Below are 8,743 nucleotides of genomic sequence, written 5' to 3' on the forward strand. Positions count from 1 at the left end.
CCACTCTTCGATCTGTCACCAATACATCTATGCGGTTGCTATCCCATGCTACTGAGGGAGCCGCTAGAGCTGCTGGAGCAGGCCTAGTTATGAGACGTCAGGCCTGGCTCCGTCACTGTGACTTTGCGGAGCCTTTCAAGGCGTCCTTCGACGGTTCTGCCCTCTTCGGCAAGACTGTTCGTGACACTCTTGTCCAGAGTGAGAAGGACGTGAAGATGTTGTCTGCCATCGGAGTCCTCTTCTCTGTGCCCCAGAGGTCCTACTCTAGGAACCAAAAGGGCCAGAAGAAGATGTGGTTCCGAAAGTCGCAACAATCCCAACCCGCTCCGGACAACCAGTCCTTCCGTGGCAGAGGATGACAGGGAGGACACCACCCCAGAGGCAGAGGGGCTCCGAGGAACTTTGGGTCCAGGGAACCTTTCTCTGAACGGCCCATGCAGCAACCCTGAGGGGTTACCCGACTGCTCCACTCTGGAGGCAGTCGGAGGACGTTTTTCGGAGCACCTAGTGGCATGGGAGTCTGTCACATCAGACCGCTGGGTGCTCTGCATCATATCCAGAGGGTACAAAATTCCCTTCCTTCGTGTTCCCAGATTAAAGAACATCCCCGATGTCCCACACGATCAGAGGGAGGCTGCTGCAGCAGAAATTGGCTAACTGCTGGCAAAAAGAGCCATCCAGTCCATCCCCCCAGACCAGATCGGATTAGGGTTCTACTCCAGGTTCTTTTTAGTGCCAAAAAAGACGGGGGACATGAGACCGATTCTAGACCTTTCCCATTTGAACCTGTCAGTCCCCAAAGAAAAATTCCGGATGGTCACTCTCCAATCTATCCTCACCCTTCTAGGGGAGAACCACTGGATGTGCTCTATAGACCTCAAGGATGCATACTACCACATTCGGATGGACAGATGATCCAGGAGGTTTCTCCACTTCTGGCTGGGAGCCAGTCACTACCAGTTCAGGGTCCCTCCCTTTGGCCTCACCACAGCCCCCAGGATGTTCACCAAAGTATTAGCAGTGGTTGCGGCCCACCTGAGACTTCAGGGGGTTCAGGTCTTTCCGTACCTGGATGACTGGCTCCTCACCACCCCAACAAGGCATCTACTCTCCTTAGCAAGAGATTCCTTTCTTTGTCTAGCTCCCAAGTTAGGCATCACTGTGAACGTCGCAAAGTCCAATCTGGCCCCTACTCAGATTATAGAATTTATAGGAGCCAGATTGGACACCAGAGAACTAAGGGCCTTTCTCACTCCCGACAGAATTCGAAATTTACAACTCCAGGTGCGGGTCATCCTTCAGTCAAATTCATCGCCTGCAGAATTGGTCCTGAGGGCACTAGGATCTATGGTGGCAGCGATCACTCTTCTTCCTTGTGCCCGCTTGAACATGCGGGTGCTACAATGGACGCTTCAAGTTCAATGGACCTTTCTGTCTCTTCCCTTGTGTCATCCCATCGCGATTAGCAAGGCATGCAAGAGGGCTCTCTTGTGATGGCTCCAGTCAATGGACCTCTTCAAGGGCCGCCCCTTTTGCACATCTCCCCCCCTCGCCACAGTGACCACGGACACATCTCGCCTCGGGTGGGGGACATTTTGCAGGCAAGACGGTCCAAGGCACGTGGGACGATTCAGAGACCTCCCTGCATATCAATGTTCTGGAGATGAGGGCAGTGCTTCTAGCGTTGCAGGCACTTCAGGCTCTCCTCCCCGCAGGAACAATTGCAATTCAATCAGACAACATGTCAGTGGTCTGGTACATCAACAAACAGGGGGGAACCAGATCATACCCACTATGTTGAGAAGCCATGAGAGTGTGGGAATGGGCAATCTCCACCAACCGCTTTCTTATCGCAACGCATATTCCAGGATGGACCAACATCCTAGCGGACAAGCTCAGTCGCACCATTCTCTCCCCGTACGAGTGGTCTCTCAATTCACAAGTAGTGAAACGGATATTCGCACAGTGGGGGACTCCCTGTTGCAATCTGTTTGCCTCTCCCTTAAACGCCAAGTGCGACAGTTTTTTCGCTCTAATCCCCCCTAGGGGATTCTCCAAGAGGTGCTCTGGTGCATGCTTGGCCTCCCGGTCTTCTATATGCATATCCTCCACTACCCCTGATGCTGCAGTTATTACAGAAAGCATCTCGGTTGGGGTGCAGAATGATCCTCATTGCCCCATTCTGGCCTCGCCAGGTTTGGTTCCCTTACCTCCGGTCTCACTCAGTGAATCCCCCTTGGATTCTAGATCCCATTCCGGATCTGATTTCACACCCGTCGAATCTCCCGACACCGAACCTGGACAACCTGAAGCTGACAGCTTGGCTGCTCCATTTCCATTCCTAATCAGGACTCCCGGTATTTCTTCCACAGTTAAAGCCATTCTGGTGGCGGCTCATAAGCCATCTACCAGGAAGGTTTATCACAGTAAATGGAAACGTTTCTCCATTTGGGCGGAGCGGCATGAGCTAGATCCTTTTACAGCTCCCCTTCCTTTGGTTCTAGATTTTCTTACTAGTCTATTTCATGAGGGCGCCAGCAGTTCCACAGTCAAAGTGCAGTTGGCTGCCATCTCACATTACCATGTTGGGCATGATTCAGGGCCTCTAATGTTGGCCAAACTGTGCAAAGCCTTTCTTAAAGGCACCTTCTTACTTAGACCCCCTGTTAAAGAGGCTGTTCCCCCGTGGGATCTTTCCTTAGTTCTCCAAGCCTTGACCACTCCTCCCTTCGAACCCACGGCCTCAGTGGATCTCAAATTCTTGTCTTTCAAGACTGCCTTTTTGGTAGCTATTACATCAGCTAAAAGAGTTTCAGAACTTCAAGCTCTTTCTATGAAACCGCCTTACTTGATTTTTCATCCAGACCGAGTGTACCTCAGGATCAATCCCTCCTTCCTCCCTAAGGTAGCATCCAAAGCCAATATCAATCAATCCATTAATCTCCCTGTTTTCTTTCCAAAGTATCAGAACAAGGGAGAATACAAGCTGCATTCTTTGGATGTTCACAGGCAGCTTCATTTTTACATTCACAGGAAGGCTGGTCATAGGCAATCCGACCAGTTGTTCATTTCCTTTGCCAAATTTAACTTAGAAAAACCAGTCTCAAAAGTCTCCTTGTCACGCTGGATTTCTCAGTGTATCCTCTTGGTGTATCAAGCCTCTGGGAGGCCTACACCGGAAGGAGTTCATGCTCACTCTACCCGTTCTGTCTCAACCTCAGCGGCCTTTAAATCCAGGGTCCCTCTAGATGACATTTGTTCGGCAGCCACTTGGGCTTCATCTCATACCTTTATCACGCACTATAAGCTGGACGTGACTTCTAGGGGTAGAGCATCCTTTGGCTCTGCGGTGCTCCGGAATATTCTTCCATGATGGCCACCCAAGGTTCAGGTAGCTGGGGACTCTGTCCCACAGGTTGCTGACAAATGAATCTCCTACTTCAGATTTAGAAGTTATGTACTTACCATAACGTTCCATCTGAGTAGGTGGATTCATTTGTCTGCAACCATCCCTCCCTCCTATCCCTCTGGCCTTATCAGTTTCCTGTGTGGGGTGTTACCCTTTAGTTAGGGTAGTTGGTGCAGGGCAAACTCGATCTGAGGTCATGGAGGGTTAGCAGGGCATTATGGGTGAGGGGAGGAGCTAGGAGCTCGGATCCATAGCTGGAAACTATTGCCGGTTCAGATCCGATATCGGATCCATACCCACAGGTTGCAGACAAATGAATCCACCTACTCAGATGGAACGTTATGGTAAGTACATAACTTCTAATTTCTAGTTGCCTTGATAAATTTTGTTTGAAGCTATTTAAGAAGCATTCTGGAATGTTGTTGGGACCCATGGAGATTGTGCTTTTGGCTTTAGCGAGCACAGTAAGGACCTGTTTCCTGTTAATGACCAGTAGGGGAATGGTTGCAAGCATTTCTTTGCATGTGGTAGGAGGTGATGGTGGGAAAAGTTTGAACTGAACTTGTTAGCCAACAGGTTTGCTATAGTTCCAGGCTGGGTGTAAATTTTGCCATTCATGATTAATCTGGCACATTGCATTTCCCCTGTGGTTATGAACATAATTAAAAAAAAAGCCTTATGGTTATCTTTCACCTGAGAGGCTATATTTGCCTCATAGTTTGCTTTGGCAGATTTGACCAGGTCTCTAATTTACTTGTTTAGATTAGTGTGTCTTTTTGCACTGTTTTTTTTTTGTTCCTTCTTGACTTTGGATAGGATATTTTTTTCTTTTTGTTGAATAGCCTGTTTATGCTAGGGGTCCATCAGGGTGGTTTATTTTTGCCAGTTATCATAGGTTTGACTCAGACAGGTACTGCCTCTTCTCTGCAGCTATGAATGTGATTGCTCAGTGCTTTTGCATACAGCTCAGAGTATGCCTCATCTGGGTTTGGAAGGGCTTAGAAGTTTAATAAGCTGTCATTTAGTTTAAGGTAATTGACCTTAGCAAAGTTCTTAACAGGTTTGGAGTTTGATGGGGGTCCTAGGTTAGTTTTAATATTAAAGGAGGTCATTTTGTGTACAGATCATACCAGGTACAAGTTAATGCATGGGAGGGAGCAGCATCCCCCATGTTTGTGAGTACTAGGTCTAGGGTACTTGTACCACTAATTGGGAAGCTAACTAGTTGCTTCAGGGTGTTTGCATTGACAAATTCCAAAAACCTCTGAGAAAGTGAATTACGTGTCATATAAGTCTCCCAGTTTATGAAGGAGTAGTTGAAGTCACCGTAAGTATGGTGTTAGGCTGAATGTTGAGAGATTCCAGTAGGTGTAGGTAGGAGTTGTGGTTTTCTAGACTTGTGTTAGGTGCTCTGTAGCTAGCAAAGATATGACAGGGAGTCACACCTATGACTAGTTGGGCATGGAGCAGCTCAAGTGGGTCATGTTGTTGGACCACTCTATCAGTGCTCTTGTCCTTTATGAACACTGAGACACCTTCTCCATTTGTTTTATCCTGAGCTGAGGGGGATCGAAATATATGAAAGGCATTATAGCCTTTGATGGGCAGGGTGCTTTCCATGGTTCTGAACCATGTTTCAGTGGCTGCACATATGTCTGCATTCCCCAGGGTGAAGACTGCTTCCAGGGAGTGCATTTTTTTTTTTTTATTTAAGCTCCTAGCATTAAGCAGCAATAACTTTAGGTAGTTCTGAGTGCTTTTTGTCATCCTGGAGGGTTTAACAACTTGGCATGGCCTATAAATGACATTACGAAGATAGATAAAGTTTTTGTCAGTATCCAGAAGTCAAGTGGCGACAAGTGCAAACCATCTTTGGCAAAGTATTGTGGTTTGTCGATCATATCTCCCCAGGCTGACATATATTGGATCCCCTTGTTGTGGCACCAGATAATAAGCCAGTTGTTATTGAAGTAAATCAGTTTTTGCTGGAATCATCATTGGTGAAGGTAGGATGCTACTCAAGGCTAGATTCATACCTGCTGGGGACACATATTCAGACAGGTTCATCATAAATTAGAAAGTACTGTTGCTATTCATTTTAAAGAACATCTTAATAGTGATTTCACACTATTACAGGGGACAATTCTTGAGAAAGTACAAGTTAAATTAGGAGATCGTTTTATATTAAAAGAGAGACTTCTTTCTAGGGGAATCTATTTTTATATTGAAATACAATATTTTGGTACATTATGGTCTTAACTGAGATATTAATTGGAAATACTTGATTTAATTGTTTTATTGAATAATTATATTAATTGTCGGTTTGCTTGTTATATATGGGGATGCTTGGTATTGTTATTTCTTGAAGGCTGTTGACCTGAGGCATCAAAGTGAAGTGTAATAATAAACTATTTTTGGGTCAGTAGCTTGCAGTTTTAATTTATTTTATTTTGGTGGTTGTACATATAGTTTTTTTTTTATAACTACTGACCCATCGGTTAATATACCCCACATTATTTGAGATTATGGGTCTTCGTCTTCCTTGATTTCATCATTGAGATTTTCCCTAAGGACTATGGAAAATTACATTATACAGGGTGTACAAGGTGGTGTATAAAGTGGAGAACATCATGCCATGGGTGTTGCTGATAACTCAACCAGATTTCTAGATAAGATTACCGAAGAAAGACAGCAGAGAATGAATAATCCTTTTGCTATGGTGTTTTCTTTCCACGGAAGCCCATGAACTGTGTGATTATTTTGAGAAGTTATTGTTTAAACAGACTAAAATATATTTTAATATTCTGGGATTACATTAGTCAGATTTAGATGCATCTCCTCTGGGGCTCTGTGCTTTTAAAAGTCCCTCAATCCCATTTGATTCTAATGATGTGGGGGATAAAGCTTTTCAGGATTGCTGGTTGGCAGTAGCACACAAATGCTCTATTGAATGGGTTTTTATCTTAATAGAAAGCAACCAAGTGAAACAGTGTAAAATAAAAGATGAAATATGTGCTATGTATACTGAGATTGTTTCCCAATTTAGTGCTGTTTGACTTGATGGTTTGCTAAATAATATTAATGAAAAGTTAAAAATCTTTGAGGCAGAACTGGTTGAGCAAAAGAAAACTAAATTAAAGAGAGACATCCGTGATTACAACAGTGAGTGGGCCTTCATCTGGAGGTCCAGTTGAAAGGCTGGATGACATCAGAAGCCAGCACGTCAGATCAGAGGTTTTTAAATACCTCATACTGTTTCATTTGCCTCTTTGGCTGATACAGGTTATACTACGGATACAGAGGGTGATGAGAGATTGTTCCCCTCACTTCCACCTGCACAAGAACTGTTAATGCATCAACAGTGTTTTCGTGGCAATGGAGGAGAGCAAGGCAATAACAACCAAAAGAGAGGGACTTATGCAGCTGAATATGCATCTGATGGACAGTTTAGACCACTCCAAAAGAAAGGTAGATGGCAATAACTTGGTGACTGAATGTAATTCTCATGTTGCAAATTTATCAGGATGTTCATTATCAAATGAACAGGTACATGATTTAAATTTGGGTTTAAAGTTCATATGCACAGTGTCCCCACATCTACATGTTTTAAAGCAGGACATTTTTCAGTTTGTTCATAAATAAAATCTGAAATGTTTTTATAATGATAAAATAAGTAAAAATGCAACAGAAGTTGCTAACGTTTCTGATGTTTCTGATGAAAGTTTTTTTTCTTGTAATTCTGATGTATGTAATGTAGCTTATGATAATGTGGTTTCTAATGCATATTGTTTGTTGAATACTTATAACATTCCATACAAAAGTAAGTTCATACCCCCTTATAGTACCTTATAGTAATGAACATGTAAATCAGTTTGCAAATATGTTGAATTATGCAGTTGAAAAAAATATATGAAGACGTTATCAAAAGTAAAGAATGTATATGTTATAATTTAACAAACGGTGAGTGGGTTGCTTTAAAAAGTTTAAGTGCAAAGAAGGACTTGGTTATAAAACCATCTAGTAAGGGGTATAAGATAGTGATTATGTATCACACCCAGTATGCACTGATGTGCCTTGAACATCTAAATAATGAGATGGTTTATAAAAAAAACTAATATTAGTTCATATAATGATGCACTGGTACAATTTAAATGCCTACACAAAAAATGCAGTAGTTGCTGGATAACCGACTCCAAGGTACACAAACCTCCAGTAAGTGCTTTTGTCTCCCAAAACAATCACAACAAGAGACTTCTTCAGATTGAGGTATCCATTACATAACGCACTTTAAATAACCCATTTTAGTCAAATGATCGGTCACATGATTTCTATACCAAATATGTAAAATATCACATTTAATACAAACAACATAAAATAACTAACTTAAATAAACCTACACTACCCTTAATGTCTTAACCTCTTTCTTTTTAAATACATGGTAAATTCTTCTCTGTTATTTAATAAAGGTGGAAAACATGCATTTAGTCTAACTTGCCAACAATATTCAAGCCAGCCTAGCCCCGGGATTCATGAAGCTTACGCCAGGCGCAGGCGTAGCGTAGACGGTATAATGCCAAATATGGCCACCGAGTGATTCAGGTATGATCCAATTCCACGTGCACTACTGCCGTACACCAGAACTGCACAGCCCACGGCTTAGGTATGCTAATCACCCCATGTGCAGTGTCGCACCATGCAAATGAAGGCATATAGCGATTCATGAAGTGGTGCAGGCTTAGCGTAAGCCCACAGAAATGTAAACCAAAAAACACGGTTTACATTTTCCCAAACAGAACATTGGAGCTATGGAAGTGGACCAGATGCATGTATTACAAAGTTAACATATGCCAATGGCTAAAGACACAGCCAATGGCATAAGAAAAGATGCACAACACCTAAAAACAACTTTAATGTCATGTCCACAGTAACGCACATACAACCACAGGACATGTGTGCGCAAACAGGAACACATAGAAAATATATACAAATGTCATAAAATCGCAATGTAATACAAATCAGGATGTCACCATAATACGCAATGGTATGCATGGTACACCACAACCAAGGTGCAAGGGTTGCTAAGGGTCTGCGGCAGTGTTCAGCGTGGTAACTATGTATCAGTAGTCAATGCCATGCAAATGAGACAGGTAATACTGAATCGCAAACGTCCCGCCAGATGAAGGATGTACCATACGGCGCAGTGCTATAACACTGAGGAGTGTCATAGAGGTGATACATGACATCAGCAGAGGGGTGTGCCACCGTAGCTGTAAGCACATTGGAGCAATGCAAATCTGGCCTGGCCGTTGCTAAGCAAAGCTGAGGTGATCAATG

Source organism: Protopterus annectens, chromosome 8.part0, assembly GCF_019279795.1.
Source record: "Protopterus annectens isolate FY-2018-M chromosome 8.part0, PAN1.0, whole genome shotgun sequence".
NCBI classification, from domain to species: Eukaryota; Metazoa; Chordata; order Ceratodontiformes; family Protopteridae; genus Protopterus; species Protopterus annectens.